At 35.3% G+C, this 10691-nt stretch overlaps 1 pseudogene; it reads left to right on the forward strand.

The window, feature by feature from the left end:
- The first annotated feature begins 313 nt into the window (after positions 1-313).
- On the forward strand, positions 314-4821 carry LOC109438222 (archaemetzincin-2; annotated as a pseudogene).
- Positions 4822-10691: the final 5870 nt, after the last annotated feature.

A 10691-nucleotide genomic window follows, 5' to 3' on the forward strand; every position in this document is an offset into this window, starting at 1 on the left:
TGAGACAGAGAAAGACACATGCCATATGATTTCATTTATATGTAGAGTCTAAAGAAGAAAATAAGTGAACAAAAAAAACAGAAACAAATTCATACAGAGAATATTTTAGTGGTTGCCAAATGGTAAGGTGGTTGGGGGTGCGTGAAAAATATGAAGGGATTAAAAATATAAATTGGAAGCCTTTACTAGCAATTGTCACCCCAAGAAACAAACAAAGAAGAAAAGTACAGGGCAGTATATTTTATAAATATATACTTTTAAAAAACCCAAATAGCGAATCAAATCCTTTCCTAAATAAAAAGGGGTATACACCATGACTAACTGGGATATAACCAAAGGAATGTTTGGTTGGTTTAACATCTGAAAATAATGTAATACACCACTTCAACAGGATAAAAGACAAAATCCACATAATTATCTCAATAGATATAGAAAGAGCATTTAACAAAACCCAACACCTTTTTCATGATAAAATCACTCAACAAACTAGGAACAGAAGAGAACTTAACCTCATAAAGGGCATCTATGAAAAACCAACATCTAACATCATACTTAGTGATGAAAGACTAAATGTTTTCCCCCTAAGATAAGGAAAACCACAACAAAGTTCTCTCTCACTACATTTACACAATATTTTTGAAAATTATAGATAGGACAATTAGACAAGAAAATGAAATAAAAGTTGTCCAGACTGGAAAGAAAGAAGGAATAACTATCCTTTTTTGCACATTGCACAATCTCGTATATAGAAATTCCCAAGGAATCCACTTAAAAACTGTTAGAACTGATAAACAAGTTTAGCAAGTTTGCAGGACGCACGATCAATATACAACAACCCACTGTCATATCAAAGAAGATGGAACTGTAGGAAGCTCCAGGAATCCTTCTCTTCACTGAACCAACAAATTTGCAGGAATTGTCTGAAGCAACTACTTTGTAACTTGTATGTAGTAGAACAGATGCAACATCTAGGAGAGAGTTTGATGAAGGGGCTGGTAAATTTTTGTCAATGATAGAAGTCATGGATATACACATCCAAGAAGCTCAACAAACTCCAAACAGGATATATTTAATGAGATCCACATCAAAATGGATTATAGTCAAATTGCTGACACTCAAAGAAACAGAGAATGTTGAAAGCTACATGAGAGATGTCACTTTCCATGTACAAAGGATCCTCAATAAGGTCAACAGCAGATTTTTTATCAGAGACCATGAAGACCAGAAGGCAGGGATGACATTCTTAAAGTGTTGAAATAAAAAACTGTCACCCAAGAGGTCTATATCTAGCAAAACTATCTTTCAACAATGAAGGAGAAATTAAGGCATTTCCAAATACATAAAAGCTAAGAAAGATCATTACCAGTGTACCTGCCACAAAAGACATGCTAAAATGAACTATTCAGGCTGAAATGAAAGAACACTAGACAGTATCTCAAAGATATAAGAAAATATTAAACAACACTAGTAAAGGTAACTTTATGGGTAAATATAAAAGCTAGTATTATTGTACTTTTGGTTTGGCTTATAATGTCCCCATTTTCCTATATTATTTAAAAGAAAAATGCATAATGTAATTATAAATCTATGATAACAGGTATACAATGCATAAATGTAATCTGTCATAAGAATAGTGTAAGAAGGAGAGATACAAATGTATAGGAGCAGAGTGTTTGCATGTACCTGAAACTCAGTGGATATTACTCAAAGCATATTGTCATAAATTTAGGATGTTAATTGTAATATGCAACGTAACTCCTAAGAAAATAACTTAAGAATATACAGAAAAGGAAAGAATAACGGAATCAAAATGGTACAGTACAATAATCACGTAACTACAAAAAAGGTAGTGATGGGAGAAACTGAGGAACAAAAAAGCATAGAAGACACCCAGAAAGTCAATAGCTAAATGACAGAAGTAAAACTTTCTTTATCATTAATCACATTAAATGTAGTGGATTAAATTCTCTTAATAAAAGATAAGAGAGGCCGGCCCAGTGGCTCAGGTGGTTAGAGCTCCATGCTCCTAACTCCAAAGGCTGCCGGTTCAATTCCCATGTGGGCCAGTGGGCTCTCAACCACAAGGTTGCCAGTTCAATTCCTCGAGTCCCGCAAGGGATGGTGGACTGTGCCCCCTGCAACTAGAAACGACAACTGGACCTGGAGCTGAGCTGTGCCCTCCACAACTAAGACTGAAAGGACAACAACTTGAAGCTGAATGGCACCCTCCACAACTAAGATTGAAAGGACAACTTGACTTGGAAAAAAGGCCTGGAAGTACACACTGTTCCCCAATAAAGTCCTGTTCCCCTTCCCCAATAAAATCTTTTTTAAAAAAAATTAAAAAAAAAAGATAAGAGATCAGCAGACTGGAAAAAAATTTGCTATCTATAACTCACTTTAGAACAAAACAAAGAGCTTGAAAGTAAAAAGATGGAAAAAGATATTGCAAATAATAACCAAAAGAGAGCTGTGGTGGCTATATTATTGACAGAAACTTTAAATGAGGGAAAAAAAAGATTGGAAGAGACAAAGAAGGCCATTTCATAGTGATAACACTTTCAACACAGCAAGAAGCTATGACAATTATAAACATATTTGTACTTAAGGGTCCCCAAAATATATGAAGCAAAAATCAACAGAATTGATGGGAAAAATAGGCAGTTCTACAATAACAGTTGGAGACGTCAATACTCCACTCTTAATAATGGATAGAACAACCAGATAGAAGATGAACAAGGATATAGAAAATTTTGGGGGCAGATGGGTGGTTCAGTTGGTTAGAGCGCAAGCTCTGGGCAACAGGGCTGCTGGTTCGACTCCTCGACTCCCACAAGGGATTGTGGGCTGCGCCCCCTGCAACTAACAACGGCAACTGGACCTGGGGCTGAGCTCCACCTTCCACAACTAAGATTGAAAGGACAACAACTTGACTTGTAAAGTTCTGGAAGTACACACTGTTTCCCAATAAAGTCCTGTTCCCCTTCCGCAATAATAAAAAAATTTGAACAACACTATAAACCAATTAGACCTAGCAGAGGTATACAGAACACTTACCAAAAGAGCATACACATTCTTCTCAAGTATATATGGAGCATTCTACAGAATAGACCATGTATTAGGCCTCAATACATTTAAACAGATAGAAATCATGCACAGTATCTTTTCCAATCACAATGAAATAGGAAATAACAGCAAGAAAACTAGAAATTTCCACAAATATGTGGAAATTAAACAAACACTCAACCAACTAATGGGTCAATGAAGGGAAACTAGAAAGTTAACAAGGGAAATTAGAAAGTTACTTGAGATGGAAAGAAAACATAACAGCAAACTTGTGGGATGAAACAAACGCAGTGATTACAGGGGAACTTGTAACTGTATATGTATATGATGAAAAAAGAAATATATCCCAAATCAATAACCTAATTGTACATATTGTAGAAGTAAAAAAAGAAGAGCAAACTAAACCAAAACTAGCAGAAGGAAATATTAACAGTAGAGCAGAGACAAGATAGAAGAAGAAAAAAATCAATGAAATGAAGAGTTGGTTCTTTGAAAAGATAAACAAAATTGACAAACCTTTATCTAGATTGACTAAGAATGAAAGAGAGAAGATTCAAATTACTATAATTTAAAATGAATGTAGGGACATTACTACTAATTTTAGAGAAATAAAAAGGATTATAAGGTAATACTATGAATAGTTGTACACCAAATTAGGTAACCTAATATAGATGAAATGGACAAATTCCTAGAAACATATTCTACCAAAACTGACTCAAGAAGAAATGGAGGTATGCAAGGGCTACCACGGGAGGTGACAGGGTGGCATTAGGCCAGTGGGGGGTGAAGGCACCCCACATAATTGTACAGCCAGGCCTACACATTCCTGTTCTTGTAACTTAAAATCTTCAACAAGAACCCTTCTCTGTAAAGATACAAACAGTATGGCTCTCTGAACAGAAATTTCAAAGCGCTCTCACCTCAAAGAACCCAGTACCTGTGTAACAGTATGAAAACTTAGATGCTGGTAAACAACATTTGATGAATGAATCCTTCCAGCTAGAGTGCAATTTTTTTTGGACTTAATACTTTGCATTTGCAATCAGATTGGATCTCTTCCCATCATAAGTCTCCCAAAGACTTTGAATAGGTTTTTAATGATCCTTACTGAGAAATGCAGTATTTAATATACAGTGCATGGTTATATACTGGATCTCCAGGGAACATCAGAATTCCCAATGAAGAACGTATTAAATGGCACAAGGGTTACTATGAAGCATTTTTCTGTGGCCTGACAGTAAAACTCTTAGAACTGCTTCCTGTCTCTAAAATGAGGTGTTTCTTTAGAGTCAACAATAACACACAAAATCATGGATGGCATATCCTGTAGTTTTTAAAAAAGAAATCTGAAGGTACATTCTGTTTTGTGGGGATAACAATAATTATCTTTACTCAAGTTACTCTTGGAATTTCAGAACAGGACTCTTTGACAGATGGTGTGCAAATATTCAGCTTTGTCAGGTATGACAATGATTTTTAGAGTTCACAAAGTGGAGAAGCTCCAAAAAACATCTTCAAGTGACTATTTAACTTCTATTACATTCCTGAAATGACTAATACTTTGCTACTTGAGTCTTGACAGACTTTAACCTATGAGACTGAACACATATTTGGACTGCAACATGGTCAGGCCTTGCATGCCTAACGCAAGTGTCCAACCACTTGGAAGAAGCCATCGGTGACCCCCCGAACGTTGCCCATCCATTTACTCACGCTGCAGTGTGCTGCTGGCTTCAGCATATTGTAGACAGATAAAGTACTGGTGAGGTGGACTGATGATAAATTTGCTGACGGACCTGGACTCAATCTGAAATATATTTGTGAGGATAATGTGAATTTGCCAACACTTGTGGAAACCTTTAAGGAATAAAAAACAGTGGTAATAAATGCCTTACAGTCCTCCAAAAATAAGCACCTCCATATAAAAGTAATTAAAATACAACACTTACACATTAAAAAAAAGAGAAAATCTGAATAGATTTATGCTATGAACTGGATGTTTGTGTCCCCCCCCAAAATTCATATATTGAAATTCTAAGCTCTAATATGACAGTATCAGGAGGAGGGGTCATTGGAAGTTAATTAGGTCATGAGGTCAGAACCCTTAGAATGGGATTAGTGTCCTTCTAAGAAGAGACACAGAGAGCTTTCTTCCCTTTCTGCCCTACCCCCTGTGAGGACACAATAAAAAGATGGTCATCTGGAAAGCAGGAAGAGTGGTTTCACCAGACATCGGTATGGTGGCACCTTGATCTTGTACTTCTCAGTTTCCAGAACTGTGAGAAATAAGCCTCCCAATCTATGGTCTTCTGTTAGAGCAGCCTGAATTAAGAAAACCTATCATTGCTAAGGAGGTTAAATTATTAGGTTGGGGCAAAAATAATTGCGTTTTTTGTAATTATTAACCTTTTAAACTGCAATTATTTTTGCGCCAACCTAATAGTTATTAAAAACCTCTTTAAAAAGAAAATCACAGGCCGGCCCGGTGGCTCAGGAGGTTAGAGCTCCATGCTCCTAACTCCGAAGGCTGCCAGTTCCATTCCCACATGGGCCAGTGGGCTCTCAACCACAAGGTTGCCAGTTCAATTCCTTGAGTCCCGCAAGGGATGGTGGGCAGCGCCCCCTGCAACTAAGATTGAACACGGCACCTTGAGCTGAGCTGCCGCTGAGCTCCCGGATGGCTCAGTTGGTTGGAGCGTGTCCTCTCAACCACAAGGTTGCCGGTTCGACTCCCACAAGGGATGGTGGGCTGCGCCCCCTGCAACTAGCAACGGGCAACTGGAACTGGAGCTGAGCTGCGCCCTCCACAACTAAGACTGAAAGGACAACAACTTGACTTGGAAAAAAGGCCTGGAAGTACATACTGTTCCCCAATAAAGTCCTGTTCCCCTTCCCCAATAAAATCTTAAAAAAAAAAAAAAAAAAAAAAATCACAGAATCCGATGGCTTCATTGGTGAATTCTACCAAACCTTTAAAGAAGAATCAATACCAATTATTCTCAAACTCTTCCAAAAAACTGAAGAGGGAACACTTCCTGACTCACTGAGGCCAACATTACCCGATAGCGAAACTATACGAAAGCACAAGAAAAGAAACTGCAGATGAAAATCCTTTATGAATATAGATGCAAATATTCAACAAAATACTAGCAACCCAAATTGAGCAGCAAATCAAAAGGATTACCACATGACTAAGTGGGATTTATTTCTGGAATGGAAGAATGGGTCAACATACTAAAATCAATATAGTAAATCACATTAATGGAAGAATAAAACCACATGATTATCACAATTGATGCAGAAAAAAGCATTTTAATAAACTTAATATAAAAACATTCCATAAACCAGAAATAGTAGGTAAATTCCTCAACATGATAAAAACCATCTATAAAAACCCCACGGCTAACATCATACTCAATGGTGAAAGACTGAAAGCTTTTCTTCTAAAACCAGGAATAAGGCAACAAAGTCAGCATTCACCATTTCTATTCAACATAGTTTTGGAAATTCAAACCAGAGCAATTTCGTAGGTAATAAAAAGAAGTAAAAGACATCAAAACTAGGAAGGAAGAAGTAATGTTATCTTTGTATGCAGACATGAGCTGATATGTTAAAAAAGAAAAAAAATGATTCCATAAGAACTTTTAGAGCTAATAAACAAATTCAGCAAACCTGCAGGATACAAAGTCAACACACAGGAATCAGTTGTATTTCTAAACATTTGCAATGAACAAGTCAAAAGCAAATTAAAAAAAAACAATTCCATTTACAATAGCATCAAAATAATAAAATACTTAGCAATGTAAAATTGTACAGCTGCAATAGGAAATAGTTTGGTGGTTCCTCTGAAAGCTAAACACAGAATTATCACGATTCAGAAATTCCACTCCTAGATATATATCCAAAGGAACTGAAACCAGGTACTTGAACAGACACTTGCACGCTAGTTTTCATTACAGCATTATTTACAATAAGCGAAAAGTGAAAACAATCCAAGTGTCCATTAACTGATAAATGAATAAAATGTGATACATACATCTAACAGAATATTATTCAGACATAAAAGGGAATGAAGTTCTGATGCATGCTACAACCTGGATGAACCTTGAAAAGCGTATAGAAAGTGAAATAATCCGGACACCAGAAGACAAAGATTGCATGATTCCACTTATATGAGGTACCTAAAATAGGCAAATCCATAGAGACAGAAAATGGTTTAGAGTTTATCAGAGTTTGGGGTAGGCAGAATGAGTTTTTGCTCAATGGTTAGAAAGGGGTAATGAAAATACTTTGGTAATAGATAATGGTGATGTTTGCATGTTTATAATGTAATTAATGCCACAAAATTGCATACTTACATGGTTAAAATGGCAAATTTTATGTTATACCTGGTTCCAAAAAAATGTAAACACATTATGAGATGTTATCTATGTATTACTTTTCGAAGTTGAATTGAATTATGGTAGCAATGTGTAGTATGACGTTCGCTCAAAAGATGGCCTTAATCAAATGAATACTAGCATCACCATGCGACAGGCAGGGCTGTCAAAGGAAATGGCAGAAGCATGGTTTTCATTCCAGGAGCACAAGACCATTTTGAAGTGGTATTTGAAATGAGAGAATGTTGTTGAAATACGACAACGGAGGCATGAGTATGCATCAGAACCTCCAACACGCCTAACAATTGCACACATTCATGGTAAGTTTGACACGCATGGCACTGTGTGAAGAATCGAAACAGCATGCACAGCGATACAAGTAGACACTTTGGTCAACGTTGCTCAAGCAGTTCACCGTGATCAGAACGTGTCTGAATGCTGATAGTAACGGCTTTGAGCACCTCTTGTAATTACAACAGAAGTCAAACATAACTTGTATTCATCTTTTGTTATCAGTATATATTATTACAATTTTAATAGTTTTTTCATTTCTTAACATGTGTATACCTTTTTTTGGCACCCTCTGTATATTTTTTACTACAATTAAAAAATTAATAATGTAATATATCAAAAAACCTTGAATTATGTACTTGAAATGGGTGAATTGTATGGTATGTAAATTATATTTCAAACTGTTTCCAAATAAATAATATATAATATTTAAAAAATAAATTATATCTCTATACAATAGCAATGAACAAAAAAATGAAATTAAGAAAGCTATTCCATTTACAGCAGCATCAAACTAATAAAAGTTAGGAATGAGTTTAACAAATGAAAAACTGTTACTCTGAATACTACAGAAAACTGTTGCAAGAAATTAAATTAGTATTAAACTAATAGGAAGATAGGCAATGTTCATGATCAGAAGACTTAATAAGATAGCAAATTTCCCCAAATTTACCTATGGACTCAACGTATCTATCAAAATCCCATACGACTTCTTTGCAGAAATTGATAATCTGATCCTAAAATTCACCTTGAAATTTAAGGGACCCACGACAGCTAGAACAATCTTGAAAAAGAGTAACAAAATGGAGAATTCACACTTTCCAATATCAAAACTTCAAAGTTTCAGTGAATGACAGTGAGGTAGTGACTTAAGCTAGACATAGACGAGCGGACTGTAACTGAGAGGCCAGCAATGCGCCTTCACATATACAACTAACATGCCTTCAACAAATTGCCAGAACAATTGAATGGTGAAAAAATCTTTCCAACAAATGGTCGTGAGAAAACTGGCTAGCCACGTGCAAAAGAATAAAGTTGGATCCCCTACAATAAATGAGACTCAAACATTAAAATGGATTCAACTTCTAAATGGGAATTACAGTTACAGGTTGCAGGCCTTGTTTTGGGGACAATATTCTAAAATTGACTGTGGTTATGGATGCACAACTCTGTGAATATAGTGAAAGTCAATGAATTGTACATTTTAAGTATGTGAATTGTATGTTTTGTGAATTTTATCTCTTTTGTGAATTTTATCTTTTTAAAAATGAAAGAATGTCATCACTATTGATCCATGGACATGAAAAGGATAATAAAGGAATACTATAATCAAGTCCATGCTGACAAGTTTAATAACTTAGATGAAAATGGCCCAATTCCTTGAAAGATAGAAATCTACCAAAGCTCACACAAGGAGATTCACAATCTGAACAGGCTTATATCTATTTAAAAAACTGAATCAATAATTAAAAATTTTCCAAAACAGACAGTACAGGACTGGATGTGAATTTGACCAAATATTTAAGGAAGAAATTATATCAATTCTCTACATTCCCTTGCAGAAAATAGAAGCAGAGGACACTTCCTAACGCATTGTATGAGGCCAGCATTACACTGACAATAAAACCAGACAAGTACAAAAAAGAAATCACAAACCAATATTGCCTATAAACATACATGCAACTAAATATTGGCAAATTGAGTCTTACAATGTGTTAAAAGAATAATACACCATAACCAAATGGGATTTATTCCAGGTATGCTGATTTGGCTGGTATAATAATAGAAAATCAATGAATGAATTCTATCATATCAACAGGCTAAAGAAAACTCAGATGATCGTTATCGGTTATGTAGAAAAAGCACATTGACAAAATCCACCATCCACTTTACGTCAACAACTCTCAGCAAATTAGGAATAGAGGAGAAATTCCTCAACTTGATAAAGAACATCTACATAAAAACCTTATAGCTAATGTACTTAATGGTGAGAAACTGGACACTTTATTCCTAAGATTGGGAACAAGACAAGGAAACATCTTACCACTCCTATTCAACATCTTACTGGAAGACCTAGCTAGTGCAGTAAGACAGGAAAAAGAAGTAAAACTATACAGATTGAGAAAGAAGAAATAAAAGTGTATTTGTTCATAGATGGCATTGTTTATATAGTAATTCCAAAGAATCAACAAAAGGACTTCTGTGAATATAGCAACATCACAACATACACAGTTAACAGTATATAAATGTTGTTGCTCTCTCATCTACCACCAGTGAAAAATTAGAATTTGAATAAAAAACACAGTACCATTTGCAACAGCAGAAAAATATGAAATACGTAGGTATTAACCTAATGAAATATATACAGGGTATATATGAGGAAAACTACAAAACTCTGATGAAAGAAATCAAATATCTAAATAAATGGAGAGCAAGTCCATGTTTCTGGACTATAACACTCAACATTATTAAGATGTCAATTCTTTCCCAACTTTGACCTATACATTCCTATGTAATACTAATCAAAATACTAGGAAGATATTTTGTAGCTATTAACAGATTCTAAAATTTATATGAAAAGACAGAAGACTCAGAATAGCCAACGTAATAGTGAAGAACAAAGTTGGAGAACAGATACTGCTCAACTGTAAGACTTGCTATGAAGCTACAATAATCAAAAAAGAGTGGTATTGGCAAACAAATAAACAAGTAGATTAAAAGAACAGAATAGAGGGCCCAAAAATAGGCCCACACAAATATAGAAAACTGATCTCTGACAAAGGAGCAAAGGCAATTTAATGGAGAGAGTCTTTTCAACAAATGGTGCTGGAACAATTGGACATCCACATGCAAAAGAAAAAAAAATATTTACACACACCTTACAACTTTCAGAAAAATTACCCCAAAATGGATCATCGTAGACCTAACTCTAAAACATGAAACACTAAAAACTCC

The sequence above is a fragment of the Rhinolophus sinicus genome, linkage group LG01 (genome assembly GCF_036562045.2).
Source record: "Rhinolophus sinicus isolate RSC01 linkage group LG01, ASM3656204v1, whole genome shotgun sequence".
In the NCBI taxonomy this organism is placed as follows: Eukaryota; Metazoa; Chordata; class Mammalia; order Chiroptera; family Rhinolophidae; genus Rhinolophus; species Rhinolophus sinicus.